This window comes from Sparus aurata, chromosome 19 (genome assembly GCF_900880675.1).
Source record: "Sparus aurata chromosome 19, fSpaAur1.1, whole genome shotgun sequence".
Lineage (NCBI taxonomy): Eukaryota > Metazoa > Chordata > Actinopteri > Spariformes > Sparidae > Sparus > Sparus aurata.
Window position 1 is genome coordinate 612,062 of NC_044205.1, and position 15,323 is coordinate 627,384.

Here is a 15,323-nt window from a genome sequence, read left to right on the forward strand (position 1 = left end):
TCACATCACACCCCCACACTCTGGCATGTAAAATCACACCACCACACTCTGGCATGTCACGTCAAACCACCAGACTATACCATGGCACGTCAAACCACCACACTCTGCCATGGCACGTCAAACCACCACATTCTTCCATGTCACATCACACCACATCACTCTGGCATGTCCCGTCAAACCACCACAGTCTGCCATGTCAAATCACACCTCCACATTCTGGCATGTCATGTCACACCACCACACCACACTCCGCCATGTCATGTCACACCACACCACCACATTCTGGCATGTCATGTCACACCAACAAAATCTTCCAAGGTACGTCACACCACCACACTCTGCCATGTCACGTCAAACCACTACACCCTGGCATGTCAGTTCACACCACCACAATCTGGCATGTCACATAACACCACCACACTCTGCTATGTCTCGTCCCACCTCCACATTCTGGCATGTTACTTCAAACCACCTCACTCTGGCATGTCAAATCACACCACCTTATTCTGCCATGTCACGTTACACCAACAAATGGCACTCTGATATGTCATGTCACACCAACAAAATCTGCCAAGGCACGTCACACCACCACACTCTGCCGTGTCACGTCACACCACCACACTCTGGCATGTCCTGTCAAACCAGCACATTCTGAAATTTCATGTCACGCCTCCACACTCTGGCATGTCACGTCAAACCACTACACTCTGGCATGTCAGGTCACACCACCACACTCTGGCATGTCACATAACACCACCACACTCTGCTATGTCTTGTCCCACCTTCACATTCTGGCATGTTACTTCAAACCACCTCACTCTGGCATGTCAAATCACACCACCACATTCTGGCATGTCACGTCACACCACTGCACTCTGCCATGTCAATGTCACACCAATCTGGCATGTCACTTAGTCTCCTTATTCTGCCATGTCATGTTACACCAACACACGACACTCTGATATGTCATGTCACACCATCACACTCTGGAATGTCACGTCTAGGGCTGCTCGATTATGGCAAAAATCATAATCACGATTATTATTAATGAGTTTGACCTGAAAAACAAGAAAAATGCCAATAAATAACAGAAAAATATATCAATGAAATGAATTGAATAATATGTAAAAATAAAAAATAAACACTATCGCAGTGTGGCTCGACCATAGGTCCACTGTGGTGGCTAAATATAACGCTGTTGACACTTCTCTTGTAAACCTTTCCGCGACATTCGTCATAAAGGGCAGGCAGCGCAATTCTGCTTATATGGTGATGTGATGATAACACATACCGCTTGTCCAATGTGTTAATCAGTTTATTGAACCCCGGGTCGCTGACGGTGTTGATAGGGCACATGCCTTTGGCAATCATGTATGTGACGGCATCCGTTATTTCTTTATGCCTGTGGGAGCTGGGTGGATATGAGGTGGCATTGTAACGTGTGTCCTTAACTGAGGACTGTGTGGCGGTGGCAGGAGTCGAGGAGCTTTTCATTTTTGAGTTTTTTTGTTCCTTCACTACTTGGTCATGTATAACTGTGTGTGGAGTTTAAATGGTTAAATAAATTGGTCGTGTTCCCTTGAGGTGCAGACACGGTCGTGCGACATATCTTGCACAATATCTTCGTTTGTTCCGATTCAGACTCCTCGAAACTGAAGTGTTTCAACACCACAGAATTCGCTTTACCTTTCTTTCCGACCAAAGGCTGCATTTCTGCCATCTACTACCGTCTTCTTCTGCATGTTTTTTCAAAACACACATCGGCAACACGCACCGGCGGAGCTGACAGCGATCATTTTCAGGCGGGGGGCGGAGCTGAGTGCACAGGTGGAGATGGAAGGGTTCGCTGCATTTACCACGCAAGTCACGGCTTGCGGCAGAATGATCGTTTTATTACGATTATCTTGTTTTCATGATCGAGGGAAGCCAAAATCGAAATCGAAATTGAAATTCACACCACCATACTCTGGCATGTCACCTCACACAACCACTCTCAGGCTTGTCACGTTGTGATGTGACATGCTACACTCCGGCACACCCCCATACTCTGGCATGTCATGTAACACCACCACACCACACTCTGCCATGTCATGTCACACCACAACACTCTGCCATGTCATGTCACACCACCACACTTTGTCATGTCACGTTAGACCACCACACTCTGGCATGTCACCTCAAACAACCACACTCAGGCTTGTCACGTCACACCATCACACTCAGGCATGTCATGTCACACCACCACACTCTGACATGTCAGGTCATACCACCATACTCTGGAATGTCACATCAAACCACCACACTCTGCCATCTCACGTCAAACCAATCTGGCATGTCACTTAATCCCACCTTATTCTGCCATGTGATGTTACACCAACAAATGACACTCTTATATGTCATGTCACAACACCAAAATCGGCCATGGCAAGTCACACCACCACACTCTGGCGTGTCCTGTCAAACCACCATATTCGGAAATGTCAAGTCACACCACCGCATTCTACCATGTCTTGTCAAACCACCACACTCTGCCATGGCACGTCAAAACACCACACTCTGCCATGTCACATCACACCACATCACTCTGGCATGTCCCGTCAAACCACCACAGTCTGCCATGTCACATCACACCTCCACATTCTGGCATGTCATGTCACACCACACCACCACATTCTGGCAGGACACGTCACACCACCACAGTCTGCCATGTCACGTCACACCACCACCACACTCTTGCATGTCACATCACACCACTACAATCTGCCATGGCATGTCACACCACCACACTCTGGCATTTCACGTCACACCACCGCACTCTGCCATGTCACGTCAAACCAATCTGGTATGTCACTTAATACCACCTTATTCTGCCATGTCATGATACACCAACAAATGACACTCTGATATGTCTTGTTACAACACCAAAATCTGCCATGGCACGTCACACCACCACACTCTGGCATGTCAAATCACACCACCACACTCTGGCATGTCATGTCACACAACCACACTCTGCCATGGCACGTCACAACACCACACTCTGCCATGTCCCGACAAACAAACTCACTCTGGCATGTCAAATCACACTTCAATATTCTGGCATGTTACATCACACAACCACACTCTGCTATGTCACATCACACCACCACACTCTGTCATGTCATGTCACACCACCACACTGTGCCATGGCACGTCACACCACCACACTCTGCCATGTCACATCAGACCACCACACTCTGCCATGTCACGTCACACTTCAACATTGTGGCATGTCACGTCACACTTCAACATTGTGGCATGTCACGTCATACCACCTCACTCTGGCATGTCACTTAATACCACCTAATTCTGCCATGTCATGTCACACCACCACACTCTGGCATGTCACGTCACCCCACCACACCACATTCTTCCATGTCACGTCACACCAGCACACTCTGCCATGTCACATCAGACCACCACACTCTGCCATGTCACGTCACACTTCAACATTGTGGCATGTCACGTCACACTTCAACATTGTGGCATGTCATGTCATACCACCTCACTCTGGCATGTCACTTAATACCACCTAATTCTGCCATGTCATGTCACACCACCACACTCTGGCATGTCACGTCACCCCACCACACCACATTCTTCCATGTCACGTCACACCAGCACACTCTGCATGTCACATCACACCTACACACTCTACCATGTCACTTCACACCACCAAACTCTGTCATGTCCTGTCAAACCAGCACAGTCTGAAATGTGCTTTGTCATGTCACGTAACATCAGCACACTCTGGCATGTCACATTACACGACCACACTCTGGCATGTCATGTCACAACACCATACTCTGGCATTTCACGTAACACCACCGCTCTCTGCAATGTCAGGTCACACCAATCTGGCATGTCACTGAATACAACCTTATTCTGCCATGTCATGTTACACCAACACATGGCACTCTGATATGTCATGTCACACCACCAAAATCTGCCATGCTACATCACACCTCCACATTCTGGCATGTCATGTCACACCACCACACCACACTCTGCCATGTCACGTCACACCACCACACTCTGGCATGTTACGTCACACCACCTCACTCTGGCATGTCAAATCACACCACCACAGTGGCAAGTCACGTCACACCACCAATCTTTGCCATGGCACGTCAAACCACCAGACTCTGCCATGTCACATCACACCACTATACTCTGGTATGTCAAATAACACCACCACACTCTGGCATGTGACGTCACACCACCACACTCTGCCATGTCACGTTACACGACCACACTCTGGCATGTCATGTCACACCACCATACTCTGCCATGTCATGTCACACCAATCTGGCATGTCACTTAATACCACCTTATTCTGCCATGTCATGTTACACCAACACACCGCACTCTGCCATGTCACGTCACACCAATCTGGCATGTCACTGAATACCACCTTATTCTGCCATGTCATGTTACACCAACACATGGCACTCTGATATGTCATGTCACACCAACACTATCTGCCATGGCACGTCACACAACCACACTCTGCCATGTCACGTCACACCACCACACTCTGGCATGTTACGTCACACCACCTCACTCTGGCATGTCAAATCACACCACCACAGTGGCAAGTCACGTCACACCACCAATCTTTGCCATGGCACGTCAAACCACCAGACTCTGCCATGTCACATCACACCACTATACTCTGGTATGTCAAATAACACCACCACACTCTGGCATGTGACGTCACACCACCACACTCTGGCATGTGACGTCACACCACCACACTCTGCCATGTCACGTTACACCACCACACTCTGGCATGTCATGTCACACCACCATACTCTGCCATGTCATGTCACACCAATCTGGCATGTCACTTAATACCACCTTATTCTGCCATGTCATGTTACACCAACACACCACACTCTGATATGTCATGTCACACCACCAAAATCTGCCATGCTACATCACACCTCCACATTCTGGCATGTCATGTCACACCACCACACCACACTCTGCCATGTCACGTCACACCACCACACTCTGGCATGCTACGTCACACCACCTCACTCTGGCATGTCAAATCACACCACCACAGTGGCAAGTCACGTCACACCACCAATCTTTGCCATGGCACGTCAAACCACCAGACTCTGCCATGTCACATCACACCACTATACTCTGGTATGTCAAATAACACCACCACACTCTGGCATGTGACGTCACACCACCACGCTCTGCCATGTCACGTTACACGACCACACTCTGGCATGTCATGTCACACCACCATACTCTGCCATGTCATGTCACACCAATCTGGCATGTCACTTAATACCACCTTATTCTGCCATGTCATGTTACACCAACACACCGCACTCTGCCATGTCACGTCACACCAATCTGGCATGTCACTGAATACCACCTTATTCTGCCATGTCATGTTACACCAACACATGGCACTCTGATATGTCATGTCACACCAACACTATCTGCCATGGCACGTCACACAACCACACTCTGCCATGTCACGTCACACCACCACACTCTGGCATGTTACGTCACACCACCTCACTCTGGCATGTCAAATCACACCACCACAGTGGCAAGTCACGTCACACCACCAATCTTTGCCATGGCACGTCAAACCACCAGACTCTGCCATGTCACATCACACCACTATACTCTGGTATGTCAAATAACACCACCACACTCTGGCATGTGACGTCACACCACCACACTCTGCCATGTCACGTTACACGACCACACTCTGGCATGTCATGTCACACCACCATACTCTGCCATGTCATGTCACACCAATCTGGAATGTCACTTAATACCACCTTATTCTGCCATGTCATGTTACACCAACACACCGCACTCTGCCATGTCACGTCACACCAATCTGGCATGTCACTGAATACCACCTTATTCTGCCATGTCATGTTACACCAACACATGGCACTCTGATATGTCATGTCACACCAACACTATCTGCCATGGCACGTCACACAACCACACTCTGCCATGTCACGTCACACCACCACACTCTGGCATGTTACATTCACACCACCTCACTCTGGCATGTCAAATCACACCACCACAGTGGCAAGTCACGTCACACCACCAATCTTTGCCATGGCACGTCAAACCACCAGACTCTGCCATGTCACATCACACCACTATACTCTGGTATGTCAAATAACACCACCACACTCTGGCATGTGACGTCACACCACCACACTCTGGCATGTCACGTCACACCACCACACTCTGCCATGTCACGTCACACCACCACACTCTGGCATGTCATGTCACACCACCATACTCTGCCATGTCATGTCACACCAATCTGGCATGTCACTTAATACCACCTTATTCTGCCATGTCATGTTACACCAACACACCACACTCTGATATGTCATGTCACACCACCACACTCTGCCATGCTACATCACACCACCACATTCTGGCATGTCATGTCACACCACCACACCACACTCTGCCATGTCACGTCACACCACCACACTCTGGCATGCTACGTCACACCACCTCACTCTGGCATGTCAAATCACACCACCACAGTGGCAAGTCACGTCACACCACCAATCTTTGCCATGGCACGTCAAACCACCAGACTCTGCCATGTCACATCACACCACTATACTCTGGTATGTCAAATAACACCACCACACTCTGGCATGTGACGTCACACCACCACGCTCTGCCATGTCACGTTACACGACCACACTCTGGCATGTCATGTCACACCCACCATACTCTGCCATGTCATGTCACACCAATCTGGCATGTCACTTAATACCACCTTATTCTGCCATGTCATGTTACACCAACACACCGCACTCTGCCATGTCACGTCACACCAATCTGGCATGTCACTGAATACCACCTTATTCTGCCATGTCATGTTACACCAACACATGGCACTCTGATATGTCATGTCACACCAACACTATCTGCCATGGCACGTCACACAACCACACTCTGCCATGTCACGTCACACCACCACACTCTGGCATGTTACGTCACACCACCTCACTCTGGCATGTCAAATCACACCACCACAGTGGCAAGTCACGTCACACCACCAATCTTTGCCATGGCACGTCAAACCACCAGACTCTGCCATGTCACATCACACCACTATACTCTGGTATGTCAAATAACACCACCACACTCTGGCATGTGACGTCACACCACCACACTCTGCCATGTCACGTTACACGACCACACTCTGGCATGTCATGTCACACCACCATACTCTGCCATGTCATGTCACACCAATCTGGAATGTCACTTAATACCACCTTATTCTGCCATGTCATGTTACACCAACACACCGCACTCTGCCATGTCACGTCACACCAATCTGGCATGTCACTGAATACCACCTTATTCTGCCATGTCATGTTACACCAACACACCGCACTCTGCCATGTCACGTCACACCAATCTGGCATGTCACTGAATACCACCTTATTCTGCCATGTCATGTTACACCAACACATGGCACTCTGATATGTCATGTCACACCAACACTATCTGCCATGGCACGTCACACAACCACACTCTGCCATGTCACGTCACACCACCACACTCTGGCATGTTACGTCACACCACCTCACTCTGTCATGTCAAATCACACCACCACAGTGGCAAGTCACGTCACACCACCAATCTTTGCCATGGCACGTCAAACCACCAGACTCTGCCATGTCACATCACACCACTATACTCTGGTATGTCAAATAACACCACCACACTCTGGCATGTGACGTCACACCACCACACTCTGCCATGTCACGTTACACGACCACACTCTGGCATGTCATGTCACACCACCATACTCTGCCATGTCATGTCACACCAATCTGGCATGTCACTTAATACCACCTTATTCTGCCATGTCATGTTACACCAACACACCGCACTCTGCCATGTCACGTCACACCAATCTGGCATGTCACTGAATACCACCTTATTCTGCCATGTCATGTTACACCAACACATGGCACTCTGATATGTCATGTCACACCAACACTATCTGCCATGGCACGTCACACAACCACACTCTGCCATGTCACGTCACACCACCACACTCTGCCATGTTACGTCACACCACCTCACTCTGGCATGTCAAATCACACCACCACAGTGGCAAGTCACGTCACACCACCAATCTTTGCCATGGCACGTCAAACCACCAGACTCTGCCATGTCACATCACACCACTATACTCTGGTATGTCAAATAACACCACCACACTCTGGCATGTGACGTCACACCACCACACTCTGGCATGTCACGTCACACCACCACACTCTGCCATGTCACGTTACACGACCACACTCTGGCATGTCATGTCACACCACCATACTCTGCCATGTCATGTCACACCAATCTGGCATGTCACTTAATACCACCTTATTCTGCCATGTCATGTTACACCAACACACCGCACTCTGCCATGTCACGTCACACCAATCTGGCATGTCACTGAATACCACCTTATTCTGCCATGTCATGTTACACCAACACATGGCACTCTGATATGTCATGTCACACCAACACTATCTGCCATGGCACGTCACACAACCACACTCTGCCATGTCACGTCACACCACCACACTCTGGCATGTTACGTCACACCACCTCACTCTGGCATGTCAAATCACACCACCACAGTGGCAAGTCACGTCACACCACCAATCTTTGCCATGGCACGTCAAACCACCAGACTCTGCCATGTCACATCACACCACTATACACTGGTATGTCAAATAACACCACCACACTCTGGCATGTGACGTCACACCACCACACTCTGCCATGTCACGTTACACGACCATACTCTGCCATGTCATGTCACACCAATCTGGCATGTCACTTAATACCACCTTATTCTGCCATGTCATGTTACACCAACACACCACACTCTGATATGTCATGTCACACCACCAAAATCTGCCATGCTACATCACACCTCCACATTCTGGCATGTCATGTCACACCACCACACCACACTCTGCCATGTCACGTCACACCACCACAGTCTGGCATGCTACGTCACACCACCTCACTCTGGCATGTCAAATCACACCACCACAGTGGCAAGTCACGTCACACCACCAATCTTTGCCATGGCACGTCAAACCACCAGACTCTGCCATTTCACATCACACCACTATACTCTGGTATGTCAAATAACACCACCACACTCTGGCATGTGACGTCACACCTCCACACTCTGCCATGTCACGTTACACGACCACACTCTGGCATGTCATGTCACACCACCATACTCTGCCATGTCACGTCACACCAATCTGGCATGTCACTGAATACCACCTTATTCTGCCATGTCATGTTACACCACCACATTCTGGCATGTCCTGTCAAACCACCACACTCTGCCATGTCACGTCACACCTCCACATTCTGGCATGTCACGGAACACCACCACACTGGCATGTCAAATAACACTACCACACTCTGGCATGTGACGTCACACCACCACACTCTGCCATGTCACGTTACACCAACACACCACACTCTGATATGTCATGTCACACCACCAAAATCTGCCATGCTACATCACACCTCCACATTCTGGCATGTCACGTCACACCACTCCATTCTATGGCAGTAGAATCGTTTCAAAAAGCGTGCGCACCTATCAACTGATCGTGTGACTTGCGCCTGCTTTGACGCCTGTGCAGCAAGCCGCGCCTGACGTGTAATGTAGTTTCCTAATTGACTTATAAGGGGCCCCCGTTCACGCGCACGTTCACGCGTGATGACTGCTTCACGCCGGTAATCACACGACGCGTAGTGCCTACGCATAACATTCATGCGTCTTTATGCAAACGCACGTGTTAACGTTCGCATTAAGATGACTGAACATTTTTTTCACCGCTTACGCGTACGCGGAAATGACGTGCGCAAACTCTGTCACACGTAACAAGAAGCTGCGTACGTATGAAGCAGCGTGTGCACGTCTGTTTGTCACTGTTTGACAAATGTTGTTAGGCGCTCACACGTGCGTGCGGTCACAGACTGTGATGCTTCGCAGCCGGAAGTTGATCTGCACCGTGCGCACCAGTCCGCGTACATGAACGCCTCGCGTAGTTGTTCTGTGTTCCATTTTCATCCAGTAGATGGTGCAATCGATCCAATGCGAGATACAGACATATAGGCTTTTGCATGACATGATTCATTTAAACTCCAGAGTGAGGGGACAGCCCTCCATTCCGACACACCCTTCCATTGCAAAACAGCCCCACTCCGAAACACCGCTTATCCTAAATTGATTTTCAAGTTTACATTACTTCCTACATCAAACACTGCCGTCCGCTCACCGGCTGCACCCACACAACTCATTGTTTTTTTTATAGCTAATAGGCCTATGTCACTATCTTCATTTATTTATTAATGTGTTTAAATAATAAAAAAAAAATCTTCTTCTTCTTCTTCTTCTTCTTTTGAATTTGCGGCAGGAAAAGTATGGCTCACTGCTGCCTCCCCTGGTTGATTAAAATGAAAAGGCCAACTACGTGAGGCGTTCATGTACGCGAAGTGGTGTGCACGCTGCAGAACAACTTCCGGCTGCGAAGCATCAGAGTCGGCGAGCGCACGTACGTGTGAACGCCTAAAAACATTTGTCAAACAGTGACAGACAGACGTGCGCACGCTGCTTCATACGTACGCAGCTTTTTGGTACGCGTGAAATACAATATGCACGTAACAACGCACGAACGCACGCACACATAACAAAATAATCATGCGTGCGTGCGTGCGTTGCTGCGTGTCTCTCTAATTGTATTGACATCGATTTACCGCCATATACATTCTGCCATGTCATGTCACATCACCAGACTCTGGCATGTCAAGTCATACCACCACATCACATTCTGCCATGTGACGTCACACCACCACACTCTGGCATGTTACGTCACACCACCTCACTCTGGCATGTCAAATCACACCATCACACTGGCATGTCACGTCACACCACCAATCTTTGCCATGGCACGTCAAACCACCAGACTCTGCCATGTCACATCACACCACTATACTCTGGTATGTCAAATAACACCACCACACTCTGGCATGTGACGTCACACCACCACACTCTGCCATGTCACGTTTCACGACCACACTCTGGCATGTCATGTCACACCACCATACTCTGCCATGTCATGTCACACCAATCTGACATGTCACTTAATACCACCTTATTCTGCCATGTCATGTTACACCAACACACCACACTCTGATATGTCATGTCACACCACCAAAATCTGCCATGCTACATAACACCTCCACATTCTGGCATGTCATGTCACACCACCACCACACCACACTCTGCCATGTCACATCACACCACCACACTCTGGCATGTCCTGTCAAACCAGCACATTCTGAAATGTCATGTCACACCACCACACTCTGCCATGTCACATCACACCACCACACTCTGGCATGTCCTGTCAAACCAGCACATTCTGAAATGTCATGTCACACCACCACACTCTGGCATGTCACGTCAAACCCCCACACTCTGGCATGTCACGTCACACCACTACATTCTGCCATGTCAAGTCACACCACCAGACTCTGGCATGTAAAGTCACACCACCAGACTCTGGCATGTCACATCACACCACCACACTCTGCCATGGACATCACACCACCACACTCTGCCATGTCACGTCACACCACTACACTCTGGCATGTCAGGTCACACCACCACACTCTGGCATTTCATGTCACACCACCACCATTGAGGAGGACAACAGATGATACATTTTTTTTGGCAGGTGTGATGTATATTCCAAGTGTAAGGAGTTTTGGCGCATGTTTTAAATGGCTCCACATGAGTGGCAGCCTGTTGCAGCAACGACATGAACCTATTCTTCAATAGGTTTGACCAGACACCCACCCCTCCCCCAGCCCAGTCATCTCTGCGGCCCCCCACCACCTCTTTCATCCCCCCTCTTACTGCCCCATTCTCACCTCTACCTCCCTTTCCACAACCACAGAACTACTCAGTTACCTGCGAGTTTCCGTGCATTTCAAAAGTAATCATGAAGAGGTCACGGCGAAGTGTGGCATGGGACCATTTTGATTGAAAAAATGACTAAGTTCACTGCCAACACTGCAAAGCTGTGTATAAGTACAACTCGTCCATGACTCAAATGAAGTACCACTTGAACAACCCGCATCCAACCCTGGTTAGTGGTGGTGCATCTTGGTCTCAGTCTCAACCTAGCATCAACTCTGTGTTAGCCCGGACATGGAGGAGCTGTGATGCACAACAAGCAGAGAAAATTACCAAAAGGATCTGCAAGTTCATTGAGATGGATATGCTGCCCTTAAATACTGTTGAGGGCAAAGGTTTTCAAAAACTGATAAACTTATTGGAACCAGCATATCACATTCCGTCACGACATACCATCACCAGACTGATAGAAACTCACTTCGAAGAATGGAAGCAAGAGCAGTTAAAAGAATTGAGCACAGCTGAAAGAGTTGCTCTTACCACTGACTGCTGGACCACTTTAAAAGCTGAGAGCTACATCACATCGCCTGCCACTACATCACTGATGACTTTCAAATGAACTCAGCGGTCCTGCTAACAAAAAGCCTGCCAGGCTGACCACCTCACTGAGAAAATGAATGAAGCTGTAGAGCAATGGGGACTTGAAGACCGAGTTATTGCATGCGTTCATGACAACGCGGCCAATATTGCTGCTTCCAACAGTCCCACCAGAGTGAACTGGATTTCCATTGCCTGCTTTGCACACACACTCCAGTTAGCCATAAATTACGGATTTGCACTGTAGAGCGGCTATCCCACAGGCTGTGGGAGACGAGGAGCCTGCGTTGTCTGACACAGACGAGGGGAACGCAAACACTGGAGTCGCGGCCTCTCAGTCCCAGTAGGTCTCTGCTATGACACAACTCCTTGGGGAGTACCACTCAATGCAAGTCTGGCATCGAAGCAGAACTTCGAAACTTTCTAAGGGGGGGGGTTCCCCACCCCTGGTTTGCACCCCTACAGACTGGTGGAAAGTGAATGAAATAATTTTCCCCAGGCTTGCCAAGTTAGAACGGAGGTACCTGTGCATCACGGCAATGTTAGTCCCCTCAGAGCGGGTGTTTTCGGCGGCTGGACTGACGGTCACCAGGCTGCGGTTGCGTCTGACCCCAGAGCATGTTAACATGCTCATCTTTCTCAACAAAAATCAGTAGACTGGTGCTGAAGTTGTATGTAAGTTACTGGTTACTTTTTATGAAGCTTTGTTAATAAGCTTAATTTATTGTTAGCTACGCTAATCTCTCTGACCCTCTTTCTCGACTCGGTGCCTTTTTTGATAGTTTTGAGTTATTATATATTTTTGGTTAAGTCATTGTTTAACATGTTTTTTAAAATATTATTATCATTATTATTATTATTATTATTATTATTATTGTTGTTGTTTTTGAAAAAAAAAAAAAAACAAGGGTCAGTTGTGTTTATGAGCACTGGCTGCTAGCTGCAGGCTCCGCTGCTTTAGAGCACAGCAGCGCATATCTTCAAGTGTAAACACTGAACAGATCCTGTTTAACTGCCACAAGAGTTGTTTATCTTGTAATAAAGATCTCAATGAGGAAAACATGCCGTGTTTTTGTATTTTCATTGCATTTTGAATATAGCCTATGAATAGTGAATTTTAATATAAAAATATTAATGACTAATTGAAAATTGATCATTAATTCTCCCGACGATCGATTAAGACAATTTAATCGAAAGCCCATCCCTAGACCTGAAAGCTACTGAAATGACATGTCCCTATGCAAAGTGAATGGGATGGGTTGAATGTGAAAAAACAAAAAACTGGAACCTCAGGGGCACAAAGCCTGATCAGTTTCAAGGGTCCTCAAATCCACAGGTCCACAGCCATGGACAGAGGGTCAGCACAGACAACAGGAGAGGTTATGAAACAAAATATTGAGGACCAAGGTGCCTTCGGGCCTAGACAGACCCTGACTTGAAAGAGAAATTGTTTGGTTTGATAATGTTGCCTAAATAGAGCTGCAATAAAATCTTTATTTGACAACTATGTATGCTTCTATGTTTGCCTTTGACTTTGTGTATTGTTTCACCACAAAAAAAAAAAGGTTAACTACTCACCTGTCCTCAACACCAGGGCTGGAGTCAGGAGGTACTTACCAACTTCATCCAGTAGGAGTCCTCCTTTCACCACAATTGAGTTCTTTCACCTCCCATTTTCTTTCACCTCCCAGGCCTGCAAAGGCCTCACAGGCCAGTCTGCAGGCCTAAAAACAAAAAACAGAAACAGAAAAACAAATCATGTACATTAAATGTGGTCAGACAATGTTATTTCCGAAAACATAATTTTTTGTGTTCTATGGGCACTCAACTACACAGTTGCACTCATGCACAATCCGATGGCACTCGTTTGTACTATGGGAAGCGTAGGCACGCGAAAACTACTCCTCCAAACCTAAACTAGCCAGATGCCTGGGGCCTGCGTATCTTGCTGACTCCCCCTTCACAACAGGCAGATTTGATCCACTTCAGTTTTCAAATACTCCAGCACCTCCCATACGTCAATCCTGACCTCTGACCCTAACCCTAAAACCTCACATCTAACCCTAACCTGAACCTCACCCCGATCCTAACCTAACTCCCTAAATCCCTAACCCTAACGGGCTGAACGCTTTTAACCCACCAGAAGACACCCATTTGCAAAATACAACAGGTTCTCAGCCTCCAGAAGCGCAAGGGCGCACAGGGCTCTGCAACTTCCTCTCCCTCAACGTACGCACTACCACCTAAACCGCAACATCCCACACGTAACGCAACAAAGGTGATTATTTACCGGACTGCGTCGGATAACCCACTGCTCACAGACCCCCAGTCACACTGCCTGACCTGCCAGTCATAAACTTTGACCTAACATATGACGACAGCAGTACTCCAACGTAGTTAGCACCGAGAATGAGGTGATCCTCCCGGATCCTTCTCAAGAGGTAGGCTCGCGCGCACCAACATCCACAGGCAAAGTGGCACCTCAGCCTGCACGTTCCTTTCCAGCTAACGGGTAGCAAACCGCAGACAGTGCTAAATACGTCACCGCTACAGGTCTCATTAAATGAAAAAAACAAACAAAAAAACAATCAACCTTCCCCTCTACTGCTATCCTTACTCCTTATAAAATACAGCGCACCGAGCCCACAGTGCACCCACACACCCACCGCACGGTACAGGATTGGCAGTTACAAAT

The 15,323-nt window shown here is 48.2% G+C and overlaps 1 protein-coding gene across 1 annotated transcript in view; it reads right to left on the reverse strand.

The window, feature by feature from the left end:
• LOC115570046 (uncharacterized) overlaps nt 1-15,323 on the reverse strand; it is a 62,612-nt gene that overhangs the window by 25,801 nt on the left and 21,488 nt on the right. Inside the window, exon 6 of the mRNA XM_030398297.1 lies at nt 14,246-14,352. The gene's annotated coding sequence lies outside the window, so the exon portion shown is untranslated. The remainder of the gene's footprint in view (nt 1-14,245; nt 14,353-15,323) is intronic.